Here is a 10,098-nt window from a genome sequence, read left to right as displayed (position 1 = left end):
TAGGTTATCACCATAATATTGTAGAATGTTACAGCTGAATTCCAATCATCTTTCTTCAGTGGGAAAGAAGTGAAATTACAGCTGGAATATCAGAACTGTACCTTCACCCTTAAGCACTTCTGAATTCTTTTTCTGTTCTCAGGAGTAGTACTGACTTTGGTAGACTGGAAAATGGCCCCCTAAATATTTTCATGCCACAATTCTCAGTTTTATGCCTGTTTAAATTACATGACAAAAGGGACTTTGCAGATGGAATTAAGGTTATAGACCTTAAAATAGGGAAGTTGCCCAGATGTGCCCAGTGTAATCAAATGGACCTTTAAAAGAAGGCAAAAGGGTCCATCATCAATAAGATTATGGAAGAAGCAGGAGAGATTCAAAGACTGAGAAGGACTTGACCATTGCTGTCTTTGAAGAGAAGGGGACCATGAGTGAAGGAATGCAGGCAGCCTCTAGAAGCTAGGCATGGCTCTCAGCCAACAGCAAGGAAATGGGACCGTGATCCTTCAGCTGCAAAGAACTGAATTCTGCCAACAACTGAATGAACAAGGAAATGGAGTCCCCCACGCCACGTCCAGAAGAGAATGAAGCTCTGCAAATACCTTGATTTTAGCCCAGGTGAGACCCATATCAGATGGCTGACCTACAAAACTATAAGACAATACACTTATGTAGCTTAATACACTTTAGCCACTAAGTCTGTGGAAATTTGTGATGGCTGCAATAGAAACTCACACTTACCTTAGTAAAACCCCCATTTTAAAGGACTCATCACAGAAGGGTCCCTATAGTCATTGAAACCATATTTTTAAAAACTCGTATCTGGTCCTTAATGATTCTAGTATATTAAACTATATTATAATTGGAAATGTGTATATAGCCAACAAAAATAATAAAATTGTGAACTGAAAACTACAAAGCCAGTTATTTTATATAAAAACTCTAAAAAGCTCATGACTAGTTTTTATGAGAAATATTTCATCTGGGAGTGATTTCTAAGGCAGTTTCTTGAGTTTCCATAAAAACAGAGCCTTCTGTCTCAGAAGGGATATCAATAAGAGGACCAGAATCCTCTATATTCAAGTTCGGTGGTTTCTCCTGTTCATAACTCAGGTTTGAATTATCTTTCATTTGAATCTCTTGCTCTTCCAACTCCAAAGATGTATCTGGGTCTGGAGCTACAACTTCATCCGCTTCATTTTCATGCAGAAAACTACAAATCATGTTGGGTCTACAGGAGAAATCATTTTCCTTGATTTGCAGCCATTCCACACCACCTATGTTTTCTTCTCCTTCCTTCTTTTCTGTCAGAAGAGTTCTTGTCATGCTGAGCTTCTTCATTGTGTGGCATTTATATTTTAGCACTGTTTTATTATTGCCTTCTGCATCCACATGTTCAACATTTTCTTCAAATATAACACAGGTCCCAAGAGTGTCTTCATACTCTCCAGCAAAGACATAGCTGTCCACTTGCAGATTGGGCTTCTCAGTATCAATTCCCAAAATATTGCATTTATTTTCACATTTTTAGAGAAAGTCTGAATCAATAATTTCTAATAATTCCACCAGAACCAACTGCCCTGCCTCCTCCTCCTCCTCATCCCAGTACCCCCGACTCGGCTCCTTGGCCGCCGCTGCCATGCCGCCGCTCCTCCACGCGGCCTCCGAGCCGAGTGTTTTTTTTTTTTTAATATTTGTATGTAATGCTTTTTAATTCTTTTTTTTTTAAATCAGTCATCAATTTTATACACATCACTTTATACGTGTCAATCCCAATCACCCAATTCAGCACACCACCATCCCCACCCCACCAGTTTTCCCCTCTTGGTGTCCATACGTTTGTTCTCTACATCTGTGTCTCAACCTCTGCCCTGCAACCCGGTTCATCTGCACCATTTTTCTAGGTTCCACATACATGTGTTAATATACAATATTTGTTTTTCTCTTTCTGACTTACTTCACTCTGTATGACAGTCTCTAGATCCATCCACGTCTCAACAAATGACTCAATTTCGTTCCTTTTTATGGCTGAGTAATATTCCATTGTATATATGTACCACAACCAAAAAGTGGAATTGCTGGATTGTATGGGAGTTCTAATTTTAATTTTTTGAGGAACCTCCATGTTGTTTTCCACAGTGGCTAAACCAATTTACCTCTCCAAAGGACAAGAAGTTTTCCTTCTCTCTGTATCCTTCCCATACTTGTTATTTGTTGTCTTTTTGATAATAGCCATCCTGACAGGTGTTATGTGATATCTCATTTTGGTTTTAATTTTGCATTTCCCTGATAATTAGTGATGTTGAGCATCTTTTCATGTGACTGTTGGCCATGTATATACCTTCCTTAGAAAATGTCTATTCAGGTCCTTTGCCCATTTTTAAATTATGCTATTTTTTATTTAGCTTCATGAGATCTTTGTGCATTTTGAATATTAACTCCTTATATACCATTAACCAATATCTTCTCCCATTCAGTAGGAAGATTTTTTTTTTATTTTTTGAGTTTTCCTTCACTGTGCAAAAGCTTTTTAGTTTGATGTACTCCCATTTGTTTATTTCTTGTTTTGTTTACCTTGCCTGAGGAGACATATCAAAAAATATTGCTAGGACCAATGTCAAAGTGTGTACTACCTAAGTATTGTTTTAGAAGTTTTGTAGTTTGAGGACTTACCTTTAAATCTTTAATCCATTTTGAGTTCATTTTTGTATATGGTGTGAGAAAGTAGTACATTATGATTATTTTGCATATAGCTGTTCAGTTTTCCCAACACAATTTATTTCAGAGGCTCTCTTTTCCCTGTTGTGTATTCTTGCATCCTGGTCATAAATTAATTAATCCTCTAATGTAGCTTCATTTCAGGGCTCTATATTCTGATCCATTGATCTATATGTTTGCTTATGTGCCACTTTGTACTCCTTTAGTTATCACAGCTTTGTTCTATACTTTGAAATTATTGAGTATGATGCCTCCAACTTGTTCTTCTTTCTCAAAATTGTTTTGGCTATTCGGGGTCTTTTGTGTTTCCCTACAAATTTTAGAATTATTTGTTGTAGTTCTGTGAAAATTGCCCTTGGTATTTTGATATGGATTGCATTGAATCTGTAGATTGTTTTCAGTTATATGGTCATTTTAACAATATTAATTGTTTCAATCAATGAACACTACATCTTTCCATTAGTTAGTGTCATCTTCAATTTCTTTCATCAGTGTCTTACAGTTTTCAGAGTACAGATCTTTTACAGTTTTAGTTATATTTATTCCTGGGCATTTTTTTTCTTTTTGAAGCCACTGTAAGTGGGATTGTTATCTAAATTTTTCTTTCTGACAGTTCGTTGTTAGTATATAATAATGCAGCAGAATTTTGTATATTAATTTTGTATACTGCAAGCATTACTGAATTCACTGATGCATTCTAATAGCTTCCTGGTGGTACCTTTAGGATTTTCTACACATAGAATCATGTCATCTGCAAACAGTGACAGTTTTACTTCTTCTTTTCTAATTTGGATTAGTTTTATTTCCTTTTCTTGTATGATTGCTATGGCTGAGACTTCCAATACTATGTTGAATAAAGGTAGTGAGAGTGGGCATCCTTGGTTTGTTCCTGTTATTATGGGAAATGCTTTCAGCTTTTCATGATTGAGTACTATATTAGCTGTGGGCTTATTACATATGGTTTTTATTAACGTTGTGTTATGTTCACTCTACACCCACGTTCTGGAGAGTTTAATCATAAATGGATGTTGAATTAAAAAACACTTTTTCTGCATCTATGGAGATGACCATATGGATTATATTCTTTAATTTGTTAATGTGGTTTATCATATTGCTTGAAAAATCATTGCATCCCTGGGATTAATCCCACTTGATCATGGTGTGAGATCCTTTTACTGTATTGTTGGATTTGGGTTTATCATATATAGCCTTTATTATGTTGAGTTCTGTTCCCTCTGTACCAGTTTTCTTGAGAGTCTTTATCACAAATCGATGTTGAATTTTGTCAAAACATTATTGTGCATCTATTGAGATGATCATATGTTTTGTAACTGACTATAGTTGATATATAATGTTATGGTAGTTTGAGGTGTACAGTATAGTGATCAGGAATTTCTCATTATACTCCTTCAGAAGTTGTTACAAGATAATGGCTATAATTCCCTGAGCTTTACAATATATCCTGTTCTTTACCTCTTTTATACAAAGTAGTTTGTGTCTTTTAATCCTATAACCCAAAATTACCACTCCCCCATCCATCTTTCCTTTGAAAGCCACTAGTTTATTTTCAGTATATATGAGTCTTTTTCTGTTTTTGCATATAGATTTGTTCATACTATTTTTTAGATTGCACATATAAGTGATTATATACAGTATTTGTCTTTTAAAGTCTGACATATTTCACCAAGCAAAATATTCTCTAGGTTTATCCACATTGTTGCAAATGGCAGAATTTTATTCTTTTCTTACAGCTGAGTAATATTCCATATTACTATATCCCATATATTTCTTATTCATTCATCTGTTGATGGATACTTGGGTTGCTTCCACGTCCTGACTACTGTGAATAGTGCTGCTATGAACATTGGGGTGCATGTATCATTTTGAATTAGTGTTTTCATATTTGCTGGATATATACCCAGCAGTGGAATTGCTGTATTGTATGGTAGTTCTATTTTTAGTTTTTTGTGAATCCTATATACTGTTTTCTACAGTGACTGCACAAAGTTACATTCCCACAAACAGTGTACAAGTGTTCCTTTTACTCCACATCCTTGCCAACATTTGTTATTTGTGGTCCTTTGGATGAGAGCCATTCTGGTCGGTGTGTGGTGATATCTCATTATTATAATTTAGGTTTCTGTAATAATTACTGATGTTGAGCATATTTTTCATGTGTCTGTTAGCCACATGTATATCTTCTCTGGAAATGTCATTTCAGACCTTCTGCCCATTTTGTAATTGGGGTGTTTTTTGATATTGAGTTGTATGAGCTTTTTGTATATTTTTGATATTAACCCTTGCTTGTTTATATCATTTGAAATTTTTTTCTCCTATTCTGTAGGTTGCCTTTTCTGTTTGTTCATGTTTTCCTTTGCTGTGAAAATGCTTTTAAATTTAATTATGTCTGTTTATTCTTGCTTTTTTTGCCTTAAGAGACAGATCCAAGAAAATATTACTACAATATATGTCAAAGAGTTTTCCACCTATGTTTTTCTTCTAGGAGTTTTGTGGTTTCAGGTCTTACATTTAGATCTTTAAAACATTTTTCATTTATTTTGTATATGTTGTGAGGGACCATTTTAACCTCATTGTTTTTCATGTGGTTGTCCAGTTTTCTAAGCACCTATTGTTGAAGAGACTGTCTTTCCTCCATTTATATTTTTGTCTCCTTTTTCATAGATTAATTGACCATAGGAGCCTGCATATATTTCTGGGCTCTCTATTGTAGTCTATTGATCTATGTGTCTATTTTTGTGCCACCACAATGTTATTTTGATTACTCTAGCTTTGCAGTGTAGTCTAAAGTCTAATAGCATGATACCTCCAACTTCGTTCTTTTTTCCTCAAGATTGGTTTAGCAATTTGAGTTCTTTTCTGGTTCTACATTAATTTTAGGATTATTTGTTCTACTTCTGTAAAAAGTGTCATGTGTATTTTCATAGGGATTGTGATAAATCTCTGGATAGCTTTGAGTAGCATGACTTTTTCAAAATTAATTCTTCCAATTTGAAAGCAAGGGATATCTTTCCATTTCTTTAATCATCTTTAATTTCTTTCATTAATGTTTAGTTTTTAGTATAAAAACCTCTTTGGTTAAGTTTATTCCTAGGTATTTTATTATTTTTGATGTGATTTAAAATGTAATTGTTAATTTTCATTCTCTTTCTGATCATTCATGAAAAGTGTATAAAAAGCAACGGATTTCTGTATATTAATCTTGTATCTCACAACTTTGCTGAATTCATTTTTTAGTTCTAATGGTTTATGGGAAGAGACTTTAGCATTTCTAAATAAACTGTCATGTCATCTGCAAATACTGACAGTTTTACTTCTTCCTTTTCAATTTGGATGAATTTTACTTCTTTTTCTTGTCTGATTCCTATGGCTAGGACTTCCAATATTATGTTAAATAGAAATGGCAAGAGTGGGCATACTTGTCTTGTTCCTGAATTTTGTGGGAAGGATTTCAGCATTTCACTGTTGAGTATGATGTTAGATATGGGTTTTATATAAATGGCCTTCATTGTTTTAAGATAAGTTACTTCTATACTCACTTTGATGAGTTTTTTTCATGAACACATTTGAATCTTGTCAAATGCTTTTTCTGCATCTATTTAGATGACCACGTAATTTTTATCCTTCCTTTTGTTAATGTGGTGTACACCATTGGATTATTGACTGTTGCAACATCCTTGTGTTCCTGGGGAAAAACCTACTTAATCTTGGTGTACAATCCTTTTTATATATTGTTGGATTTGATTTGCTAAATTTTGTTGAGGACTTTGCATCAGTATTTATTAACTATAATGGCCTGTAATTTTTGTTGTAGTGTCTTTGGTTTTGGTATCAGGGTAATGGTGGCCTTGTAGAATATGTGAATGTTCTGTCCTCTTCAATTTTTTGAAATAGTTTGAGAAGGATAGATATTAATTCTTTCTGTCTTTAGTAGAATTCCCCTGTGAAGCTGTCACCATTCTGGACTTTTGTTTGCTGGGAGATTTTGTTTTTTTAACTACAGATTCTATTTCACTACTAGTGATTGATCTGTCCAAATTGCCTGTTACTTCTTGATTCAGTCTTCACATATTGTATGTTTTTAGAAATGTGTCTATTACTTCTAGGTTGTTGGCATATAACTGTTCATAATGTTCTCATCATTTTTAGTATCCTGTGGTATCATTTTTTATTTCTCCTCTTTCAATTGCTTTTCAAAAATTTGGGTCCTTTCTCTTCTTGGTAAGCCTGGATAAAGGTTTATCAATTTTTTAAATGAATTTTATTGGGTGCTTTTATTTTATATATTCTCATGGTAATTTTATTTTTATTTTTTTGAGGAATCTCTGAACTGTTTTCCATAGTGGCTACACCAATTTACATTCCCACAAACACTACAGGGGATTCTTTCTTTCCACATCCTCACCAACACCTGTTATTTATTTTTCTAAAAATCTTTACTGGATGGGGCTTCCCTGGTGGCGCAGTGGTTAAGAATCTGCCTGCCAATGCAGGGGACATGGGTTCGAGCCCTGGTCTGGGAAGATCCCACATGCCGCGGAGCGGCTAGGCCCGTGAGCCACAACTGCTGGGCCTGCGCGTCTGGAGCCTGTGCTCCGCAACGGGAGAGGCCGCGACAGTGAGAGGCCCACCCACTGCGATGAAGAGTGGCCCCTGCTCGCCGCAACTGGAGAAAGCCCTCGCACAGAAACGAAGACCCAACACAGCCAAAAATAAATAAATAAATAAATTTAAAAATCTTTACTGGAGTATAATTTCCTTACATTGTTGTGTTATTTCCTGCTCTATAACAAAGTGAATCAGTTATATGTACACTTATATCCCCAAATAACCTCACTCTTGCGTCTCCCTCCCACACTCCTTATCCCACCCTTCTAAGTGGTCACAAAGCACCGAGCAGATCTTGTGCTGTGAGGCTGCTTCCCACTAGCTATCTATTTTACATTTGGTAGTGTATATACGTCAGTGCCACTCTCTCACTTCATCCCAGCTTACCCTTCCCCCTCCCTGTGTCCTTAAGTCCATTCTCTATGTCTGTGTCTTTATTACTGTCCTGTGCCTAGGTTCTTCAAAACCATTCTTTTTTAATTCCATATATGTGTTAGCATATGGTATTTGCTTTCCTCTTTCTGACTTACTTCACTCTGTATGACAGATTCTAGGTCCATCCACCTCACTACAAATAACTCAATTTTGTTTCCTTTTATGGCTGAGTAAAATTCCATTGTATATATGTGCCATATCTTCTTTATCCATTCATCTGTCGATGGACACTTAGGTTGCTTCCATGCCCTGGCTATTGTAAATAGTGCTGCAATTAACATTGTGGTACATGACTCTTTTTGAATTATGCTTTTCTCAGGTTACATGTCCAGTAGTAGGATTGCTGGGTCATATGGTAGTTCTATTTTTAGTTTTTTAAGGAACCTCCATACTGTTCTCCATGGTGGCTGTATCAATTTACACTCTCACCAACAGTGTAGGAGGGTCACTTTTCTCCACACGCTCTCCAGCATTTTTTGTTTGCAGATTTATTGATGATGGCCAATCTGACTGCTGTGAGGTGATACCTCAGTGTAGTCTTGTTTTGCATTTCTCTAATGATTACTGATGTTGAGCATCCTTTCATGTGTTTGTTGGCAATCTGTATATCTTCTTTGGAGAAATGTCTATTTAGGTCTTTTGCCCATTTTTGGATGGGGTTGTTTGTTTTTTTTTATATTGATCTGCATGAGCTGCTTGTACATTTTGGAGATTAATCCTTTGTCAGTTGCTTCATTTGCAAATATTTTCTCCCATTCTGAGGGTTGTACTTTCATATTGTTTATGGTTTCCTTTGCTGTGCAAAAGCTTTTCACTTTCATTATGTCCCATTTGTTTATTTTTGTTTTTATTTCCATTTCTCTATGAAGTGGGTCAAAAAGGATTTGCTGTAATTTATGTCATAGAGTGTTCTGCATATGTTTTCCTCTAAGAGTTTTATAGAGTCTGGCCTTACATTTAGGTCTTTAATCCATTTTAAGTTTATTTTTGTGTATGGTGTTAAGGGGTATTCTAATTTCATTCTTTACATGTAGCTGTCCAGTTTTCCCAGCACCACTTATTGAATAGGCTGTCTTTTCTCCATTGGATATTATTGCCTCCTTTATCAAAGATAAGGTGACCATATATGCGTGGGTTTATCTCTGGGCTTTATACCCTGTTCTACTGATCTATATTTCTGTTTTTGTGCCAGTACCATACTGTCTTGATTACTTTAGCTTTGTAGTATAGTCTGAAATCTAGGAGCCTGATTCCTCCAGCTCCATTTTTCTTTCTCATGATTGCTTTGGCTGGGCTTCCCTGGTGGCACAGTGGTGAAGAATCCACCTGCCAATGCAGGGGACACAGGTTCGAGCCCTGGTCTGGGAAGATCCCACATGATGCAGAGCAACTAAGCCTGTGTGCCACAACTACTGAGCCCATGTGCCACAACTACTGAAGCCCACGAACCTAGAACATGTGCTCTACAACAAGAGAAGCCACTGCAATGGGAAGCTCGTGGGCTGCAACAAAGAGTAGTCCCCTCTCGTCGCAACCAGAGAAAAGCCTGCTTGAAGCAACAAAGAACCAACACAGCAAAAAATAAAATAAGTAAAATTAAAGAAAGAAAAACGATTGCTTTGGCTATTCAGGACGTTTGTGTTTCCATACAAATTGTGAAAATTTTTGTTCTAGTCCTGTGAAAAATGCCATTGGTAGTTTGACAGGGATTGTGTTGAATCTGTAGATTGCTTTGGGTAGTATAGTCATTTTTACAATGTTGATTCTTCCAATCCAACAACATGATATATCTCTCCATCTGTTTGTATCATCTTTAATTTCTTTCATCAGTGTATTATAGTTTTCTGCATATAGGTCTTTTGTCTCCTTATGTAGATTTATTCCTAGGTATTTTATTCTTTTTGTTGCAGTGGTAAAAGGGAGTGTTTCCTTAATTTCTCTTTCACGTTTTTCATCATTAGTGTATAGGGATGCAAGAGATTTCTGTGCATTATTTTGTATCCTGCTACTTTACCAAATTCTTTCATTAGCTCTAGTAGTTTTCTGGTAGCATCTTTAGGATTCTCTGAGTATAGTATCATGTCATCTGCAAACAGTGCCAATTTTACTTCTTTTCTGATTTGGATTCATTTTCTTTCTTTTTTTTTCTGATTGCTTTGGCTAAAACTTCCAAAATGATGTTGAATAACAGTGATGATAGTGGGAAACCTTTTCTTGTTGCTGATCTTAATGGAAATGGTTTCAGATTTTCACCATTGAGAAAGATATTGGCTGTGGGTTTTTCATATATAGCCTTTATTATGTTGAGGTAGGTTCCCT

The 10,098-nt window shown here is 35.7% G+C and overlaps 1 pseudogene; it reads right to left on the bottom strand.

The window, feature by feature from the left end:
* Nucleotides 1-723: 723 nt before the first annotated feature.
* Nucleotides 724-1,641, bottom strand: LOC103001044 (general transcription factor 3C polypeptide 6-like; annotated as a pseudogene).
* Nucleotides 1,642-10,098: the final 8,457 nt, after the last annotated feature.

The sequence above is a fragment of the Balaenoptera acutorostrata genome, chromosome 3 (genome assembly GCF_949987535.1).
Source record: "Balaenoptera acutorostrata chromosome 3, mBalAcu1.1, whole genome shotgun sequence".
Classification (NCBI taxonomy): Eukaryota; Metazoa; Chordata; class Mammalia; order Artiodactyla; family Balaenopteridae; genus Balaenoptera; species Balaenoptera acutorostrata.
This window is presented reverse-complemented; position numbering and strand designations above follow the sequence as displayed.